The 19439-nt window shown below is 45.4% G+C and overlaps 1 protein-coding gene across 4 annotated transcripts in view; it reads right to left on the bottom strand.

The window, feature by feature from the left end:
• ZHX2 (zinc fingers and homeoboxes 2) overlaps positions 1-19133 on the bottom strand; it is a 74171-nt gene extending 55038 nt beyond the window's left edge. For 3 of the 4 annotated variants that reach the window (XM_074556399.1, XM_074556426.1, XM_074556408.1), the window contains exon 1: positions 18994-19133. The gene's annotated coding sequence lies outside the window, so the exon portion shown is untranslated. The remainder of the gene's footprint in view (positions 1-18993) is intronic. The other variant, XM_074556414.1, reaches the window with a different exon arrangement.
• Positions 19134-19439: the final 306 nt, after the last annotated feature.

Here is a 19439-nt window from a genome sequence, read left to right as displayed (position 1 = left end):
AGCCTGTATTTCATGGATCTTGACAGCAGTCTGTGGAACTAGTCATAACTTTCCCATTTGTCCTTTGCAACATTATGACAACTTCTGAATAACTGTGAAGCAGCACAGCTTCCTCAACTGGAACATCCTCCACTGTCCCAAGGCAAACTGCACTGTTTGGATTTAATTTCTATTTATATGGCTGTGTTTTCCAGATGAAATGTGTGGTCTAAGCAAAAAACACATCCAGAGTCTTCACTGCCTTCATCGAAACTCAGCCACGTGCTCTCACATGTCCCACTGAAACAACCAGGGCCCCACCTGGTACCCCAAAATCCCTTAGAGCACTCTGCCCTTCAGGAAGGTCTGTAGTGCTCTGTTGAAAGATGAAGAGTGCTCAAAAATTTTATACTTCATGGAGGCTGTATTTAAAAAGATTTTCTACTGTCCTCATTGGAGTTACACATTTTGGATGTGTGACAAAGCAGACATAGTGTGCAAAGAAATATAAATTCTGACTGAACAAAACTACCCTAAAGCTAGAACTTCAGCATTGGATACAGACTGAATTGGACCCCTTGAATCAAATTGCTCAGATCTTCTCTGCTGCTAAAATAAAGGGAGAATTTTGTCCTGAAAGATTCCTGGTGCTCCTCAGTTTGCAGCACAGTTTAACTAGAGACCTGTCAAGTTTCTAGTCCCCACCTCAAATAACCTTGTCAAGTCACACTGTCAGCAAGAAGCAGCCAGGGCAGGGTTTTATTGTCAGGAAATGTAAACAAGTAACAGGCAGTGCTGTTCATATATCTCAGGTTGGTGCATATAATTTTAATTAAAGCATTTATGTAAGTACAGATGCAAATCAGGTTCAGCATAGCATCTGACAAATTACTATCAAAGACCTGAGGCTACTGGCAAATTATCAGCATGAGCTCTCATGATGTGAAGGTATGAAATCCAATCTTGGTCCAGACACTGTATATTTTATTTGCCTTAAAATGGCAGTAAAACACCATACTGATGCATATGAAAGAAGTTAAATAGTCTTCAATTTGAAAAAAGAGCACTGAGGAGGTAAACCAACATCCTTATAATTTGTCCTTTAGACAGCCTGTGTCTAGCAAGAAAAAACCCTTCCTGCAACACCTACCAAAGAAACTCAAAGCATCTCTGAAATGTTAATTAATCCATACTCTCCCCAAGGGATATCTATTTTAAAGATGGTTATATGGAGCCTGCATTCATCTCTCATTTGCCGAAGTCTCCCAGGGGAAAAGCCACAGAGATCAAATCTGGACCTTGGCTGTGCTCCTCCACATTCTCATCACAAGCCTTCCCCTTCACAAAAATCACAAGAACTCACTCACACCAGAGAGGTGTGAACCTCTCTGGCCTAGATATCACTGCCTCAAAGTAGTGTTAACTTCAAAACCTTGTTTAACTTGCAAAGATGATTACAAGACAAGAAAAATAAAGGAAAACAAATCACAAGAGAAAAAACACCCACTCCCAACATTTGAAAATTGAAGGAATCTTTAGATCACACTGAAAGAATCTTATCTTTGGAAAATCAAAAGGTATGACCAAGGTAATCTTCACAGCAGTATCAGCAGCAACTTCTGCTACTTCTTCCCTCCAGGTTCAATTCCATCTTTAGGGCCTTGCAAGGGAAGAGCAATTCTGCTTCATTCAGAACCACCCAGCAATACAATGCTTGGAAAGAGGCAATAGCTCCTAAGGTTTCAAAGCAGACTTAACTTGATTAACATCAATGATGTTTAAGTACATGCTTAACATTTTGCCTGCAATAGCCTCACACATTTCCCAGGATATGAAATTCCCACTGGCACTGACAGAAATGAAATCACATTTCCAATTTATTTGGAACAGATGCATCAAGTTCCTTGGAAACAATTGTTATTACTGGTGATGAAGAAGGAGAAGGAAGCACAGTAAGGTTTGGAGTTACACAGGTACATTCACAGCGTGACAAAATGTGACATATCCATGTCATATCATTACTATGACAACAGTGTTTGGAAGACTTGTAACCAGCATTTTGTAAGCATATGGTCACATACTGGCCCCTTCCTGTGCTCAAAATGAAAAGCAAAACAGAAGGACAGGAGCTAAAGGCATGAAGCCACAGACTGGCCAGTTTGCATTCCTTTGTCCTGATATCAGTTATAATGACTGCACAGTCATTCAAATACTTTGCTTATAGATGTGTTTATTTGTCTTTAGCATCTTGCTTCCAAAAAACTCAAAAAACCTCCAAGAAACATATAGAAATAGCAAGTGTTGGTTTTGAACATTGGGACACCAGTGTGAATTCCTACAGTAACTGTGATTTCATGGCTGCAGGGAGTGTGTGGAAGAGGGGAACAAGAAATGCTGATGTAATTAAGGAAATGATACTGAGGTTGCACCTCCTCTTATCTGTTGGAAAAGGCTAAATATGAGAGCTTTATGCTCCTGGAAATGGGACATCCCTGCTTTCCATGGCTATTAAGAGAACTGGTGCACACATATATATACACATATGTGTGTGTGTGTATGTATATGTATATGAAACTTGCTGGAGAGCAGTTAACACTGCAAGTTCTGCTTCTCCACAGCACATCTCCATCTTTAATGGAGTACCTGCTTCAGCAAAATAATTTTCTGGGTCTCCTTTTCAAGAAGAAAAAGTGGCAAGTTTCACTGAAGAGGGAGGGTCAAGACTTTTACAAAGGATGAGACACCCCCCACACTTATTTTGGGAGAAAATCCAGCCAAAACCACAGCCTTACCACATACTGGTTCCAAGTCAGAGCCCAAATACCTAAAACAGGCCAAATTTGCCATCTTGACGATTTCTTGTTGATAATCACATCTCAGTAGACTTTTTCCTTATCTGATGACTTAATCAGGCAATTTCAACAGATTGAATGATCGCACTAGTTCTGCCAAAAGCAGTAAGTGACTTGCAACATACAAGCAAACAGATAAATAAGAGACTTGCAGGTCTGATGTGGCCCCGGCTGGAACATCCTTAGGGAATTGTTTGGAAATCAGTGGTCCCATACTGTACTGAGAAGCTGAGCCACTCAGGCAGCAACTCATTACCCAGGGACATGGGTGCACCAGAGGAAAAGGAGAGGGCAGGAGGGTATAACTCCAGCCAGGCTGTGGAAGAGATTTTAATTCCCTGCCTGACCTTGTATAAACCATTTTTACTCTCCAGAGCTTCTTCACTTAATTCTTGTAACAAAACTTTTCTGTATCACAAATACTGGTATGGTAAATACCCAAGAGGATACAAGGTGCTTGTATTTTAAAAATATGAGATCAAATAAGCACCAATAAACCACTCACTCATCTGCTTCTCCAGTGAGGCTTGGAATAACCCTGAAGGCCTGAATAACCCTGTTCCTCTTGAGCAAAGAAATGCGTAACTAAAATGCTGGGGAGGAAGAGCAGTGTTTCATCAAAGGACCTGTACTAACAGTAACAGTCTAGCAACATAATCTCTTGAAGGGAGCCAAGGATTAAAAGTTGGTGTGGAAAGACTCAGTAGGTAGTAAAAATACAACAGCACCCATCTTTCAAAACTCAAGGGGTCTTGAAAGAGGGTGCCAGGAAGCGGGAAGGGAGTTGCTCTGCCCAAGAGGTGAAGCTGTGCCTTGTTTCCTCTGTCTGCATATTTTTCCACCTTTTATTTTTGGATCTCGCAACACTATCCAGCACTAGATGGCACATAGCTGGAATAACAGCCACTGTGCCCTGCTCCAGAGCACAGCAGCAACACTGGAACCACCCTGCAAAGAAGGAAGGTAAGAGAGAACATGGAACATTCAAATGCATCTCTCACCTCTGTTTTACTTAGGAGGATTTGAAAACACACCTTTAGGAACTTACAGGAACTGATTTCCCAGAAGTGCCCCAGCAGCAGAGGAGCCCCTGTGTGACCCAGAGGCTGCGCAATGGGCAGGGCAGTGGTGCAGAGCCCGGCTGTGCAGGAGGGCAGCTTCCCCAGCACAGGCACGCCTGCCTCGCTCAGGAACCACACCTCTGCAGGCTTGGCCAGGACAGCTCTGCTGGCAGGAGTCTGTAGTGTAGGCACGGCTTAATCCCGAGCCATTTTCAGCAGGAGGCGGGATGGGATGCAAGCTAACTTCCCAGTATACAGCACAGCCTGTGTCACAATACAAAATCCAACCTTTGTGCCTTGCCACACAGAGCTGCTCTGTGCACTGCAGGTGGGAACCATCAGATGCTGTCAAGTAAGAGCCAAGATGCTGATGCCATGAAGTAAATGGTTTTATAAACCCCCCAACAGGACAGTTTTCACTGATACACAAACTGTAGATGAGCGCTGTTGTAAGCTCCATCACATCAGGTCAGTGCAAAAGGACACACCTGTACAAGCAGGGCACTCAAAAGACCAATTTGCAGTTCTTAAGCCCAGGCAAGCACAATGCATAGACAGCATCACTGGAAAAATGTGGAACTAACACACCTCCAAGGAGATTAAACTCTTCTGAAAAGGCCAGGTGCAGCAGGTGTCCCAGGACAGCCTGATAGAAGACTCAAACAGAGCAATTTTATTTGGCTGGTTGACCTGTTCCCCTATTTCTGCCGAGGTTCTGGTTTTGCCCTTTTGTGTCTTTATTTTAGGCCTGGATAACATTTTCTTGTGTCAGAATTTACTGTGACCCAAAGCAGCTAGTGGCTGGAGTAGCCACCAATCTAAACACACATGAAAGCTTGAAGTAACACTTCCAACCCTGTATACCACCTCTGAGGACACAGGCAAACACAGTTACAGCTAATCAACAGCTGGTTTCTGCTAAAAATACTAGAGACCTGCAAGTCCCAATGAACTCCCAGTACCCCATGGACCACTTAGATGCCAAGATATCACTTCAAAGGCTAGACTTTAGAAACCACTTTTCATAAATCTGTACAACCATTTTTATCTTGACATGACTACATTGCCAGCAGAAAAGGAATTATGATTTGTAGCATTTTCTAAAGCACAGTCCAGTTCTCAGTCTGAAAGTGCTGAAATGAGGAATTTGCCCAAGACTACAAATACATGCTTTCTCCTTGGAAACACAGCTCACAGGCAGAGGACACATCTGGAATTCCTCTGCTGCCAGCCATTGGTTTAGTTCATGTTATGATACCAAGAACTGAAAGTTGTTTCTGCTGAGAATCCCTCCTTCTTCCAGTTGTTTCATAGGAAAGAGTGAGTTTCTACATTTATGGAAGTGTTAATTATCACTGTGTTTTCCCACATAATTGATACTTGATAACCAATGCCTTTGGCAGTGGTAAGACATGGCCCCCAACATTCTGAATTACACTGGTCTTTACTCTCCTCAAGAGATTTTACATTTCTCACCTATGGTTCAGCCTCAGAGATGAAGGAATCATGTCTGTTTCGGATGGCAGACTCCTCCTAATTACCAAGGAAAAGGTGAGGAAAAGGCTCCCAAAACTCAGGTTTTAATAAAACCTTTAACCTTTGTGCCCATGCTGAGAGGCATACCTTTGTGGAGGAAGGGAGCAGCTCTACAAAAGGAGAGGTAATGGCACTCACTGGTAACTAAAAACCAACAATGATCTGCTCTGCAGTCTCCACTGCAGCTTTTTCTAGAAAAGCTGCACCAGCCAACAGCCAGGGACTCAATTCTTGCATCCACCCATTTTCCAGCTTTTGCAGGAATTGCCTTAATAGAGTCACAAAAGAAGATCTGGGTGTTATTCTTGTAGCAGGAGGATCCCAGAAGTCTTCCCCGAAGACACTTATGCTACTTTTGGGGGCAAAAGCAGATGGCATTCAGTATGCTGCTGGAATATTCCTGGAAATCGGCATGACAAGCAAGTCCCACCAGTGCTTACTGAAATCATACAGGACACGGCAGGACCATCAAGTTGTGTCCAGCACATTCAGCTTACCAGAGCTGTGTGAAATAAACATTAACCTATATATTGTTTCAGTGAAGAGCTTTGAATTTCTACCCTGGGTCTGCCCTAACTTTGCTCCAGCAATTGAAAGGAATGGCTCCAGGAGAGAAACCAAGTATCTGTTGTAACTTAATATGATGTGGGATTAAATATTCACTGTAAGAAATAACAAGAAAGTTGTACCAGAGAATGTTTCTGATATGGGTTTATTTTGCCACCTCGTTCCACTTCTGCACTACCTGCAACCCCAGAAGCTCAAAGAGTATTGAAGGCTGGTCATTCCTGACACACCCTGCATCTTCCAGTCACAGAGGACCTTTTTCACTCTGAAGGCCAGCTGGATGTGGGAAAGATCTTAAACACTGTACAAACTGATCCTCATTCCTGGAGTCATACCTGTTCTCTCTAAAACATATCTCCCTACTTTACCAAAAAATGCCTCCCACATGTATTTACATCAGTATTCACCCTGCAGATGGCTGTGGGAAAGAAACAGATTTTAACCTGCCTGGTGCACGACCAGCTGAGCTGCAGTTGGGATTCAGTGGACAGACTCCTTATTGCTGGTAGACTTAAGCGATGAGATGAACACAGTTTTATCTCCAAAATCTGGATGGAGGGGTAAAATAGCTTCCCTGCTGTTTCTTGGTACCAGAGAGAACTAAAACTGGCTCCTTCCCAGGGAATTCACTGCTCATCTCTGTGATGATGCAGGAGCTCTGTCTGGAAGGGACAGGAATGATTTGTAGCAATGGCTTCAGATGAGGCTCAGTGAGTGTCCCCTTCTTTCACACTAACCAGACTCCAATTAAAAGTATCATTATAGTTTTGGGCAAAACATTTCCATCCTCTGCTGGCTTTCTATTGCTTGGCTCCTGGCAAAATGTTCAACTTTTGTGCCTCAGTTTCCCCACCACTTAAGAGTAATAAAACCTCCTGTGGAGGTATCAATTCCACCTTGGTGCTTGTATAGGAGGAGGATGCAAAGGAAAGCACTACAAGAACCAGAGATCATCAATAAAGCATCCCACACTGCCACTGATGCTTCAGCAAACCACCAGCCCACTCGACCCCTAGGAGTGGGCCAGATGTGAGCAGTACAGCCAGATGTGCAGCACTAGCTCAGAAAGCCAAAACACAGGAAGAAGTTGCCAGGTTCTTCATATTCATGAGCTTTTTAATAAAGCTCCACAAAACTTGGAGGCATGTTCTCTGCTGTTGCTCTTGCCCTTTTGCACAGCGAGCAAGTCATAAATATTTCAGGGGAAGAGTCCAGAAAATTTGCAAGACTGGTCCTAGCCTTTTACAGCATTAATGAGCAGACCATTAATAGTTAATGAAGCAGCTGCTGGTGATCTCAGAGGTAATGGCAAGATGAGAACAGTAGTGTTTGCCCATTCACTACAATGTGATAATGTGAAGGAATGGCTTGATCCTTCTATCAAATTCTCCCCATCACAGCAAGACCCAGAAGATGATCACAGGACTTCCAGCAGAACCACACACAAGCCCTTGCCCCACTGCTGTCACCCAGCACGGATGGAGGCTGCTGGAAGTGGTCTGAACCAAGTGTCCTGATGCTCTGTGCACATCTGAGGGACTGCAAAGGCTTCAGTGCTTGTGTCTTAAACACAAGACTAATGTTCCAAACCGTCAGGCAGGACCATGCAATGCCTATGTGCAGGTGTGTGTGTGCACCCCATAGCCACACATATGTAAAAATGCCAATAAAAAGAGTGGGTGTTGACACCTTTTAGAAGTCTCAACTGTTTGTTCAAAGCTGCACTTCGAAAACCAAACTCACAATACAACTGGGCAGCCAATTTCAAAGAACAATTTCTGTGATTTCAGCCTCAGATGCAGCGAGGACTTTGGTGAAAAGGTATTCTTGCTGTACTTACTCTTTTGTATATCTGAACTGACATACCTTGGCTGTATCTCTGCAGACAGGAAAGCACCTTGCAGACAAGAAGTCACCTTTTGGCAACTCTGCTTGCCAGGGGCTTTACCAAGGAAGGGCATCACTGGCCAGGCTGTTGGTGCAACTGCAGTCCAGCAGCCCCTTTGTTTTGAGAATTGGGTAAAAGTCTGGACAATGCCAAACTCAAATTTCCTTCATTTTATCACTGCCAGGATCGCTGATTTTTAAAGGATTCGTGAGGTTTGTTTCCATCTTCCTCCACATTTATGTGTATGTGGGTCCGTCAATCCCAACACAGTAACTTCCTACTGGTCAAATGAAAACAGGGAAGTTGTGGAGAGACCCCCCCCACCACCTGTGCTCTGGAGGGTGGCCAGTGTGACCCAGTGCACGCAGGAATTCAGCACCACAAATCAAACACACTAAAAGCAGTTTGCGTCAGTCCTTGGCCCCGGGAATAATCAGCCTCCTGGATTTCAGCTCACATCACATATGGTTTGTCAGTTTAAGCCTTTTCTGTGGTTTTCTAATAGGGGTCTGCAGAGAAAGCAAGGATTGATAGCAGAGAGGCTCCCTGAAGACCCCCAGATGGACAGCGACAGCCAGACCCACCTCCTTCAACAGCAAGCTGAGCTGGGTTTGGATGCAATCTGAGTATCTCCCTTTTATGTAAGTGTCCTTAGCACAGAGTGCAAAAGTTCATCTGTTCCAGCCGTTCAGGACTGGCAGTCAAGAGCTTTGCATTCAAAGGGAAGAGAAAAAGGAAAAGAAAAGCTTAATCTCAAAGTTGCAGTCTTAATTCCACCCTGCAAACCAGAGATGTTTCAGTAGTGCGGGAGTCAAAGGCAACTGCAGCACTGGGCCTTTTGTTAAATAATTAACTACGATTTGCCTAATCCATCCATGCCAGGTTCTCACTGAAGAGACAAAAACCATCCCCATCAACACCCCACTCTCACCCAAGCAATGAGCTTCCTACAGCACCTCCTCGATAATCCTCTAGTTTTTAACAAAACTGCTCCTTGACTTTTCTCACCTTCAAACACGATTCTGCCTGATGCTCTCAATGCAGATCAAAGGTGACCTTAGTGGATCCTTACTGTGCTAAGACATAAATTTATTAAGTTAAATTTCAAGTAATTATGTTATTCTGTAATTTTATTAAAAGCTATCATTTGCCAAACATGCTCTGGAAAATTATTACTACTCAGACTTAATAATAAAGTACATAATTAGCGATGAATGTATACTGCCTCTTTTAAAAATCCATAGTATGCAATGTTCCTTTGTGCTTTGAGTGGGGAGTGTCTTAAAGTGATCATAACCATTGGTTTAAAGACTTTAATACCTTAAACTAATTTAAATCACACTAAGGATGAAATGTTACATAGGAAGAACCCTGCCAGATTCAGATGTGTCAGGCTGTTCCTCACTCACACACTCTATTTTGCATAATTTAAGAGCAAATATTTTAAAACAGCAGACAAGTGAAAAATAATCTTTAATGAACCTATCCAACCTCACACGTTTCTTAATCAACTTCCTATTATCGGCCTGTTTCATTTAAAAAAGAAGGAAAAAAAAGTTGACATTTTACCTTCTCCTCCAGCAAAACTGTGATGCTAAGTGTGTGTTGCATTTTTGTTTCCAACCCTTTGATAACTTATTTTTTTACTGATTTTACAAGACAGCAAAGGGACATGGGCCATTCATGCACTAGTCAAAAATTATCAAGCTGCAACCCCAAACAAGCCAAGGGGCCACAGCAGAAGCTGAATGTTCCAAAATGAGTATCTGTCAGCTACAAAGAACAATCCTAAAGGGTTGCAAATCACAGTCCTTTTCCACTGCTGTGCAGAGCAGCAATCAGGAATTTGAGCAGGAGAAGGATGTCTCAGCCAACCTGTGCCAAAAGCTCAGCATGGAACACATCTGGGAGATGCTGCAGCAGAGCCCAGATGCACAAACCAAGCAGTGACCTTGCAACACACAGAGCAGCCTCCACCCTGAGCCTCAGTAAAAGGATCAGGACAAGAGAGAAGCAACAAATAAAACCCCTATCTACACAGGAATGAACAAGATTAAAAAAATTAAAATAACTAAAGCATGTTAGATGAAAACATGAACCAGTCTAAGTGGTCCTACTGCTTGTGCCAGTGAAAGGCAAATAGGAAAGCATGCCTTGAGTGCAAGGCAGATAACTGAAAAATACAATCAAATTCCCACCTTGGCTGCAGAAATCAGTACAGAGAGGAAACTCAGGTATGAATTCAGGTTTCCTGTGCAAATACACCATTCAAAATGCATCAAGCTACAACTCACACCACTCCACACAACATACCTCAAAGCTAAAAGTGTGGCAGAGCCCAGGTGATAATTCCCATCCCTCTTGCTGTCTGCTACCATCTGTAGCAGCCACAAATCCTTTGCCACACAGTACTGCATACCATGTACACCACCACAAATTTTGGGATGCAGCTTGTGTTAAATACCCAGAATCTCCTCTCACACTTTTCCCATTCAACAGCACAGTTCAAAGCAGATCCCTGTCTCCATCAAGCACCACAATAGGCTTTGCCCATAGATGGAAAGGTGCTCTCCTTGTCCTGTGAGCACCCTGCCACAGCAAGCTCCTTGTTGGGATGTGAACTGAGCCCTCCACAAAATGTCCGGGTGGGAACAAACTGGTAGGGGAAGAGGTGAAGGAAGAGGGTACCACAAAGAAATTAAAAATACAAACCATGTGCTCAACAATGATCTTCCTTCTGAACTGAGCATGGGGCACAGACAGGGATTTGTACTTTTTTTTTTTTTTTTTTTTTGGTGTACATTTTCTTTAATTTAGAAGAACCTTATATTTAAGTCCCCCAGAATTTTTGTGGGAGAGTAAGTGGCAGAGGGCTCAGCACAGAACTGGAGCCAGCTGGTAAAGGCTGTCTGGTGCCTGCTCACCCCTTGCACCCTAGGGCAGTAAACTCTGAAGTTGAAAGCACTCACCCTTGAGCACTTTGTGGTGAGAACAAGACCATTCACTGCTCACCAAGAGGCAAGAACAGAGCAATGAAAAAGCAGTTCAGGTTTCAGGAGATTAACTTTAAATCCACCAACTCAGCGCTCTGATTTGCTGCTGGAGAAGAGATGGGGCTGGAGCTAAGATCATTCCTATGCACAAGCTCTTTTCAGCATAAATAATATATTGTGACACTCCTCTCCTGACTTGGACATGTACGGAGTGTTCGCACGCTCTCCTGGACCATCACACAGAGGGTAAACACATAAAAATAAGTTGATAAGGCTAAGATCCAGGATAACAGGACAAACAAACAGAATCTAAGGCACTCAAGTATATTTATGGTTGAAAGCAAAATCCTTCGGAGAGCTAAGATTTTTTTTCCTTTATCTGATTAAGTGTGGATCTTGAAACTTGTGTTTGCCTTGAGCAGCATTTCTCAAACCACATCACCCCCTCGACATCACCAAGGCACACAGACAAGATGCCAAGAGATACACAGAGGAGGGATATCCTGAGAAAACTATTTTAGCAATAGTGAAATCGTAAGGATGCTCTCAAGAGATGCCAATTTAAAAGTAGTAAAGAAAACAGTTCACTCCAAACACATCATTCTTTCTTGTCACTCCAGTTGTTTTAAAACACATGTAGAGCCAACTCCTCTCTTATGCTGAAGAATCCTGGACAGGCAGAGAGAAGTAGAGGCTTCTTCAGGCAGCACTTTCCTCTGAATTTTTCATCACAATTTACACCTGGAAGCTTCCTACCTGCTGTAGTTGGGCAAAATCCTGCAGGTCCTCAGTGGCCACCAGCCCCTGTCATTGGCACCCTGGCATGGGCACGATGCATTTGCCAACTCTTCCATGCAGCAAGCCCTGGCACTTTCTCTGGTTTGAAAACCCCGCATGAAGATTTTCAGCATCATTAGCCAGCTTTTTCAGATGGTTTCTCAATGAAAACTAAACCTAGCCCTCAAAAAGATCCCACAGTGGAGCTGGTAGCTTCCTGGCAAGATACTTTACCTGAGCACAGGCTGGAAGGACCTGTGCCTTAGGTTAAAGCTCAGGTAAAAGGGCTACTGTCTCTCAAAAAAGAAAAAAAAGAAAAAAAAAAAAAAAAGAAAAAAAAAGTATGTAAAACCCTGAGACATGAAAAACAGATCCCAAAAATCTGCAACTGCAAGGTCATAACTGCTGGTACTGAATATTACTTGATGTTAATGAAAAGCAGCATCAGGCTGCAAGAGATGATGTGGGGATGCCAGATAGTAAATACATGAGTGATAAAGGATTCTGTAACCGCCTTTGGCTGAGCAAAAGGAAAGCACTGGTGTACTGGTCCCAGGAGTGGGAGCAGTGACAGTCATGTGGACTCCCACCCAGGCAGCCAAGGGCTCTCCCTGGGAGGGAGCTGAGCACTCCAACAACTTCCTCGCCTTTCAATCACATGGAAATGAACAACACTCCTCACAGAAGGCCAGGAAGGGGAATCTCTTTGAAAAATGCAGAAAAAAACAGCTTCAGGGGCAACTAGGATTCTTTGGGATAACACTATCTTCCACAATTTTCAAGAAAGCTGTACCAAAGTCTGGAAGACAACAAGCACCAAAGCCTTTAACAGCAATGTGCTCCCAGCATATCATTTAAATAAATCAGTTTCTGGAGAGACAAAAGACAAGGAAAAACTCCCTGTGGTGCCTGACAGTTTGTACTCAAGAGGATGCTGAAAAAAAACCCCACAACAAGACATATTTGCTTTTAAGGTGGGTGGTAGGAGGAGGGGAGGGGAAGGAATATCCCCAGAAACACTTGAGGCCAGAACCATCAGGACTTTCCTTCATTTTGTGTGGAAGTGAATCAGCAGTGCTCTGCCAGCCCGGCAGCAAAGCCTGGAGATGCTGCTGCTGTCTGCTTCATACTGGCTTTCACTGGCATGAGAGGAGGCAAAAACCTCCCTGCACCAATTCCCAGGCCACCAACCCACACACTCTGAAACCCTACAAAACTTAACTGCTTCCAGCTGGTGTTTCCTCTTGGATTTTTGTCTTGCTAGTAGGATTTAAGAAAAAGAACAAGTATTTTCCCACTTCTGCTATCTAAGTAAAGTGCAACATAAAGTAACTGAAACTAATAAGCATGAAATTCGGTTGAGAAATGTAAAAAATAAATGTCCAAAACTTAGAGTGAGAAAAGTGAACACACACAAGAAAGGCAGCAGGAGGGATACAGAGACCTTGAGACATTCTGATATTTTATTACATTTCTCTGAGAGTGCCTTCAGCAGAAACTCAGAACCTACTTTTTTTGGGAGGTATTAAAAAAAAAACCAAAACCAAACAAACCACAAATAACAAGATTCTGCTTAAAATGAAAGGAACCACATTCTTCCCTATACAGTTTTGCTCAAAGGGCTTCTTCCTCCACTTCCTCCATCACACTGGACAAGAGGTTAAGTAACTGAATCTGAAGCTTTCTTAGTTATGGCCACTGACTCAAAAGGAGCAAGAAAAACTCTCTATTTGTTTGTTGGTGGAGGGTTTTTTTGTTTGTTTTACGTTCCAGTGAATAAAATATGCAGTTTTAACACTTATTAAAAATTGTGGGAACAACACACAATCAACTACAAAAGAGAAGCCAAAATAAACAGGTAATTTGAGGTTGCAAGTTAAAAAAATATTTAGTATTTAAGAGGGGAAACAAGGTCAGGACAGGAAGAATAGGGAGGGAGAAAAGAGAAGGAAAATCCAAGATTTCAGGCTTCTCATAGGCTCAATAAATAAATGAAAAGCAGTGCAAGACATTCCCATCCCACCCAACCACTGCTCACACGAAATTAATCGTCCCCTCCATCAGTGCCAACTGAGACCACACTGCAGATCACAGCATCAAAATGCTACAGATTAAAAGTTAACACTGAAGATTTGTATCTCTACATGTCACTTCATAAAGGAGGGACAGAAGTAGAGGGCTGTTTCTCCGCAAAGCCAAAGCTACGAGTTTTTTAAGTGGCAAGGCAAGTAGCTTTGCTTTTCATCTTGCAACATTTTTCCAGGAAAGAAGATGAATTTCAAGCTGTGGAAGAATTTACCAAGTGAACTGAAAGCCACGGTGGGCAGGTAATACTGCTTTTGAGGAAACTCTGTGACCTGCACAGAACAATTTGCATTTGCCAGGATGTGCCCATCCCTGTGATCCAGAGCCTGCACTGCCTGCAGCTGCAGGAGGGGCTGCACTGAACTGGGGCTGCACTCCAGCAGTGAGGCTGGAGGTTTCCCAGAGCACAGGGTGGATGTGCAGACACAAGAGCTGAACAAGCAAGCCCATGACAGCAGGCACGTCTGCAGGGGCACACTCACACCTGTACCCCCAACACTTGCCATGCATTGCACCAGCCCAGGGCAGGACATGCCACTGAAGCAGCTGTGCTGGCAAACCCAGGAGTGAAAGGGCTGCTACACCAGCAAAGGGACATTACTGCCAATGTCACCTACTGAGACAGGGCTGGGAAGATAAACCCACTATCAGCACATTCACCCAAGGAGAAAGTCCTTGATGTGCTTGTGGGATGCTGACCAGACCACAGCATCTGGTACCCAGCCTAATGAGGTATTAAACATACACAGCCTCACTTTGTACCAAAGCCTGTAGAGATAGGACAAGGAGCAATGGTTTTAAACTGTAAGAGTGTAGGTTTAGATTGGACATCAGGAAACAATTTAAAGATCCTTTTCAACCCTCAGGCTGGGCAATCCCAGACAAAGGCAGCATGAGGCAGAGGCCTACAGGCCTTCAGAGCTTTTGAACCATGCAGATGGAAACTGCATCCAAGGCTGAGCCTGGACCATGGTACCCTGCAGTCTGTGTGGGTGGGAGTTGTGGAGATCTGCAAATTCCTCCCAATAAACCTGTAATAGTTAGCTTGAGAGGCAGGCAGGTGGTGAGCAGGCTCCAGTTGACTACATCAGGTCCCCACTGGACAACAGTGTGGAGAAGACACAAACTAAAGCTGGTGCTGGAGAGGCTTGTTATCAGAGCAAAGCTGAATTCCCTGACCTGCTTTCAGCACCTAGTACGCCCTTGCTCCCAGGGAATTTGCCAAAGGTTGTCAAAACTCACTGCAAGCTCACCCCCTCCACTCCTGATGTGTGACTTCTAACCATGCAGGTGTTCCAGATCCCCTTCTTCCCCATTTGCTTCCCAACCCTTCCTCCCCTGTCTCCCCTGCAGATGGCAAATGCTCCCCTCTGTCCAGCACTGACAGAGCCTTCCCACCAGAGCCCCACTGGGGCACTGCTCACTGCAGGCCACCTGCAGTCTCATCCAAGAATTCTAGCAGGTGTTGCACCATAATCCACCTTCTCAGCTAGCAGAATCTCCCAGGATGACTTTTTTGAAGTCCCCTCCTAGCTGCCAACACCTAAACCTTCCCTCCTTGCCTGTGTCATTCTCTCTCTGCTCACTAACAAAACCAAGCCATCTGAGCCTTCTGCAGTGCTAAATACACAAAATCATTTCACACCTCTCCCTCAGTTTCACCAGCACACTCACAATACCGGTCATTCTACACAAACTCAGCTTATGGAAATTCAGTTTTCACTTTAGGAACTGGTTTGGGGTCCCACGGTCCTGAAAAGATCTCGCCAAATGCACTGTCTTATTTTCAAACTCACAACATTTTTACAACAACCCCAAGTGCTACTTTTTAAAACCAAAACAACGAACCAAACAACCCTTCTGCCTTGCTCAAGGCATGGTGGTTTTGGAGAGAGGGCTGGCTTGGTGATTTCTGAACTGTCTCTGGAAGGCAAGGCTGGAATTGAACACTGCTCCCTTCATCTTCCAAGCATCCAACTTATTTTATTTCTATTTTGCTACACCTTCACAAACCAAACTCTCTAATATTACCCCATATGAAAAGTATTTGAATCCTTCTGGAAATCAACAGCTGTTTCAGCTTTTCAGAAAAAAACCCAACTTACTGCTACCCTGGGACTGAACTGTATCATTACATCCCGTAAACTTCAGATCTATTTTTGAAGGGTTGATAAAATAAACTAACCACAAATATTAATTCTAGCCGATGTGACACTTGTAAAAACATCCTGACAGAAGACCAGCAATAATCTTAATGGCTTTAAGTTAAAGCTTTTATAGATTATTTTAGTGCAAACTTTTGTTTATTAGTTACTTTCAGTATGAACAAATAGCATCATGGAGATGTGCAGTAACCTTTAGGGAAAGAACACACTTGCTGAATTACCCTCACACCTGAAAGAAAGTCAAACTACAATTACACTCCATGTGAAATGTAAATGCAGTTTTACCTGACAGCCATGCTGAAATCTCAGGGAATTCAGCTGTGACACTGCATGTTTCTGAACAAATTCTAATTAAAATATTTTTTCTATTTATTTCCATTCCTTAAGTGGACACAAAGAAAAATAATTTAGACATGGATCAAAACATCCCAACCAGAAGACACTCCAAATAGCATTTCTGAGAACCATCCAAGTTAGGGTAAAACAAAAAGAAATAAAACCTGAAGATGTCACACATGCAAATACAGTGATGTCATGTCTGGCATTAAAATTTTTGTCTTTTATGAAGATCAGCAAAACCTGCTGTGTTCTCATTCCAGCCTGGAGCAGTTTGAAACTGGTTTGAAAATGCAAAAACAAGCCAGTAACTTTACTATATGTAATGTTGGCTTTTTTCGACTTTTAATAAAAACACAATAAAACTTTCCCCTCTCCACAAGAAAAAACACTACAAACTTGGGCTGATTCATATAATGGGTTACTCATTTTACAGATATTGACAAGAAATTTCTGATTGTAACTAGAGTAAAAAGGAAAAAAGCAAGTGGAATTTTGAGAGAATGCGATTGGAAGGAGCGTGCTACTTTCAGACACTGACAGCAGGAAATATCCTGTGTGACAAAACTCTGACAGCTGAACTCTTGGGTGGACAGGCAGGAAAAACATCATTTTACAAAGGTGAGCAATCACAAGGTCTTTGGGCTGACGACTGAGCTATAAACACCTATCCGCTTTTTGGCACTGAGTTTATCATGGATATAAGAAGAGAGGACAAACATGGGACAGCTCTTGGCCATTGCTTTCTGTAGAAGCCTGGGGGGATAAACATGCATATGAGGGAGAAGTAAAAAAAGGACCAGTCAATTCTTAGCATTTATATTCTTCCCAGTTGCTGGCCAGTATCTTGCTTTTCCTTATCCAGAAATCAATCTGCAATTCTGTTTCAAAGAGCAGCTGAGTTCATACAACGTATTGAAGCCACATCTACATTAGAAAGGCTTCCCCGCTACAGAAATGTATTACCCTGGCAAAGCACTCTGGACACAGATACCTCTTAAACAATAATATTGCTCATCTACTGCTCTAATAAAACCACGGCAGCACACACTATTCCTAACACACACGCCATTTCCCAGTACGGCTACATGAATGAGCTTTCTGCTAGAGACATCAGACCTCCTCTAGTTACATCTGCACCTCCACGACCCAGCCGCGACCAGGAGGGAAACACCGCTCACAAAGTTTCATCAGTAGTTTAAAAATAAAAGGCACCTCCCTGACAGCCTTGTGCCGTGACCCTGAGCTGTCAGACGTGCAGCTTCCCAAGGCAATGCACGCTGTGGCACTGTGCCCGCGGCTACCCGCGCTGCGGGACCCGGCAGGCAGGAGCGGCTGATGGCCAGCGATCCTCATCACCCTTCCCACCCAGCCTGGAGTCCTACTCTTCCCTCCCATTCCTACTTCTGCGGATGTTTTCTCCCCTTGTGCTCTCCACCTTCCAATCCAAAACTTTTGCTGTGTTCCCCTGCGCGGCAGAACGTTCGCAAGTTCGCAGGGTTTCCAAGGAGCACCTGCCCCAAGAAAGGATGGGGAGCCGCCAGCGGAGAGGTGCTCGGGCAGCCAAGGGGGAGGAAATCAGAGCCATGCCCCGCCTCCCGGCCGTCTCCCTCCGGAGGGATTCCCAGGCTCCGGACTAACCGGAGTGCTCAGGAAAGAGCTGGGTACAGGGATCCCCCAAAGCCAGACAGGTACTTCCCTGCGTCATTTCCAAGTTATAGTCCTAGCAAAGAGGGGGGGAAATCAGTATCCTTCCCTGTCGCCTTCATCGCAGAGGGAGAGAAGGGGGAAAAAAAAAAAAAAAAAGAAGATAGGTCTATGATGTCTTTGGAAACCGGCTAAAACAAACGGGAAAGTCACCTCTCATAAAAAAAAAAAAAGAAAAAGAAAAAAGAAAAGTGGATATAACGTGCCAAAGCCTGCATTTCCCCAAACCTCCCCATTCCGGAGAAAATAAAATGCCACGGAAAGGCACAGCCTTTCGCTGGGTGGAGGAGGGATGGAGCGGGGCGCCCGGCTCTGCCCCGCCGCGGTCCCGGCTCGGTGCCGCCGCTCCCCGCAGTTACCGGCAGCGAGACCCGCGCCACGACCACGGCGTCACGGGTGGGAGGGGGACTGCCAAAGAGGGGAGGGAGGGCAGGAGGAAGGAAAAAACATCAAAAATTAAACCAGAAGAAACCGCTGCCAAGTGCGGCCGCGGGCGCGGAGCCACGCGCGGCGGCGGCGCCGGGCCCCTCCCGCGCCCCGGGGCGGCTCTGCCTCCCCGGCCCGGGAGCCCGCGGCTCCTCGTCAGGGACCGCGCTGACAAAATCCCCTGCTCGCCTCTACGTAACGCCCTGTCGAAAGCGGACGCCATATTTTGTGTTGCTGATGTCGACATAGACAAACGTAGACATGTTTCCCCCCCACTCCTGCTTTTCCCCCTTCGCCCAAACTTGCGATTGGGAGGCGGAGGGGAGCGGAAAAAGGGCGAGGGGACGGAGGCTACACGGCCAAAAATGAAAAACGTAGCCAAAATAATTACCAGCCCACCCCGAACAGCCCTCCCGGCTCCCACCCCCGGCGGTCTCCCCCGCCCTCCCCCCCACCTCCCGGCCCCCGCCGAAGTCCAAGGAACCGGACAGTTTCTGCAGGAGGAAAAGTTGGGTGCGAGCGGTCGGGGCGGGAGCGCCGGCGAGCGTCCGTGCGCAGGGAGGGGGCGGCTGGGGAGCGCCGCGCACCGGGGGAGGGGGCCCCGCCTGGGAAGTTTCCTACCTGCGCCCAGGGCGGCGGCACCGACTGTCCCGGGCGGAGCGGCACCGGGGCTCCGCTCCGCGCCGCTCCGCTCCGTGCGCCGCCCGCGGCCGCGGGACCCCGCGCCCCCCGCCCCCGCCGCGCCGGCCCGCGGGGAACACGCGCGCCCCGCCACGCGCGCACGCACCGGCCCTGCCCCGCCGCGGAAAAAAAAAAAAAAAAAAGGGGGAGAAAAAAAAAAAAAGGAAAAAAAAAAGGAGAAAAAAAAAAGAGCCCTCGATCGGCGGGGATCTACGCCAAACCCCACATGATCTCTGACGTCAGCCTGCGTATTTGCATACGATACCACCGCCGGCGCGGCCGCCGGGGTCCCTCGGCGCGGCGGAAAGTTGCGCGCGGGGCCGCGCCCCCCCCATGGCCCGCCCGGCCCGGGCGCGCCTCCCGCGGCTCAGCCCCTCCAACCCTCC

This window comes from Zonotrichia albicollis, chromosome 1 (assembly GCF_047830755.1).
Source record: "Zonotrichia albicollis isolate bZonAlb1 chromosome 1, bZonAlb1.hap1, whole genome shotgun sequence".
Taxonomy (NCBI): Eukaryota; Metazoa; Chordata; class Aves; order Passeriformes; family Passerellidae; genus Zonotrichia; species Zonotrichia albicollis.
The sequence above is the reverse complement of the archived record's forward strand: the minus strand, read 5'-3'. Positions and strand labels throughout refer to the sequence as shown.